The following is a 2,500-nucleotide window of genomic DNA, read 5'->3' as shown; positions in this document are numbered from 1 at the left end:
TGTCTTTCAAATCTACGGTAGAACTCGTTCAGGTCGTTGGCTAGGCGGGAGTCGTTAGTGGTGTGGGGCGCTCTGGGTTTGTAGTTGGTGATGTGCCTGAGCCCTTTGGCAGACAGAAGCAGCGTCGTTAGTAGAGAACTGGTGTTTTAGTGTCTCTGAGTACAGTCGTTTAGCCTCTCTCACCGCTTTGCTAAACCTGTTCTTCGACTCCTTGAATCTGTCTCTATCCCCACTCCTAAACGCTTCCTCCTTCTCCAACCTCAACCTTTTGAGCTTTGCTGAGAACCAGGGCTTGTTGTTGTTAAAGTTCACCCTGGTACGTGTTGGGATACAGCAGTCCTCACAGAAGCTGATGTACACAGCCTCTGTGAGTTCATCCAGACTATTGGTAGCAGTCGTGAACATATCCCAGTCAGTACAGTCTAAGCACGCCCGCAAATCTTCCACAGCCTCACTGGTCCACTGTTTAGATGTCCTCACAGCAGGTTTACAGAGTTTTAGTTGCTGCCTGTATGCACGAATCAGGTGGACCAAGGGAGTTCTGTGCGAGCCGAACAGCCCCGTGACCCACAAGAGAAACATCCCCGCCAAATTCGAGCGTTTGACGGGGTCTATCCGTGAAAAAATATTCACGTTTTTGAGTGCACATGCATTTCTGCTGCAAATGCCTCTGGAAGTTTCATGCCGTTCGTATGCCAATTGTGGCAACACGAAAATGACCCGTTTTCCCATTCCGAGGGATTTCTGTGCGACCCTAACAGCCCCGTGAGCCACAAGAGACACATCCCCGCCAATTTCTAGCGTTTCACGGGGTCTATCCGTGAAAAATATAGACGTTTTTGAGTGCACATGCATTTCTGCTGCAGATGCCTCTGGAAGTTTCATGCCGTTCGTACGCAATGTGGCAACACGAAAATGACCCCTTTTCCCATTCCGAGGGATTTCTGTGCGACCCTAACTAACAGCGCCCGTGAGCCACAAGAGAGACATCCCCGCCAATTTATAGCGTTTCACGGGGTCTATCCGTGAAAAATATAGACGTTTTTGAGTGCACATGCATTCCTGCTGCAAATGCCTCTGGAAGTTTCATGCCGTTCCTATGCAATGTGGCCACACAAAAATGACCCGTTTTCCCATTCCGAGGCATTTCTGTGCGACCCTAACAGCCCCGTGAGCCACAAGAGAGACATCCCCGCCAACTTCTAGCGTTTGACGGGGTCTATGCGTGAAAAATATTAAAATTTTTGAGTGCACGTGCCTTTCTGCTGCAAATGCCTCTGGAAGTTTCATGGCGTTCCTATGCAATGTGGCAACACGAAAATGACCCCTTTTCCCATTCCGAGGGAGTTCTGTGCCACCCTAACAGCCCCGTGAGCCACAAGAGACACATCCCCGCCAATTTCTAGCGTTTCACGGGGTCTATCCGTGAAACATATAGAAGTTTTTGAGTGCACATGCATTCCTGCTGCAAATGCCTCTGGAAGTTTCATGCGGTTCGTACGCAATGTGGCAACACGAAAATGACCCGTTTTCCCATTCCCAGGGATTTCTGTGCGACCCGAACAGCCCCGTGAGCCACAAGAGACACATCCCCGCCAATTTCTAGCGTTTCACGGGGTCTATCCGTGAAAAATATCAATTTTTTTTTGACTGCACATGCATTTCTGCTGCAAATGCCTCTGGAAGTTGCATGCGGTTCGCATGCAATGTGGCGACACGAAAATGACCCGTTTTCCCATTCCGAGGGATTTCTGTGCCACCCTAACAGCCCCGTGAGCCACAAGAGAGACATCCCCGCCAATTTCTAGTGTATCACGGGGTCTATCCGTGAGAAATATTCACTTTTTTGAGTGCACATGCATTCCTGCTGCAAATGCCTCTGGAAGTTTCATGCGGTTCGTATGCAATGTGGCGACACGAAAATGACCCGTTTTCCCATTCCGAGGGATTTCTGTGCCACCCTAACAGCCCCGTGAGCCACAAGAGAGACATCCCCGCCCACTTCTAGCGTTTCACGGGGTCTCTCCGTGAAAAATATCACATTTTTTGAGTGCACATGCATTCCTGCTGCAAATGCCTCTGGAAGTTTCATGCGGTTCGCATGCAATGTGGCGACACGAAAATGACCCGTTTTTTCCCATTCCGAGGGATTTCTGTGCCACCCTAACAGCCCCGTGAGCCACAAGAGACACATCCCCGCCAATTTCTAGCGTTTCACGGGGTCTATCCGTGAAAAATATTCAATTTTTTGACTGCACATGCATTTCTGCTGCAAATGCCTCTGGAAGTTTCATGCGGTTCGCATGCAATGTGGCGACACGAAAATGACCCGTTTTCCCATTCCGAGGGATTTCTGTGCCACCCTAACAGCCCCGTGAGCCACAAGAGAGACATCGCCGCCAATTTCTAGCGTTTCACGGGGTCTATCCGTGAAAAATATTCACTTTTTTGACTGCACATGCATTCCTGCTGCAAATGCCTCTGGAAGTTTCATGCCGTT

This window comes from Petromyzon marinus, unplaced genomic scaffold (genome assembly GCF_048934315.1).
Source record: "Petromyzon marinus isolate PM22_M1 ecotype Great Lakes invasive population unplaced genomic scaffold, UKy_Petmar_22M1.pri1.0 PM_G_Scaffold_78, whole genome shotgun sequence".
Lineage (NCBI taxonomy): Eukaryota > Metazoa > Chordata > Hyperoartia > Petromyzontiformes > Petromyzontidae > Petromyzon > Petromyzon marinus.
This window is presented reverse-complemented; position numbering follows the sequence as displayed.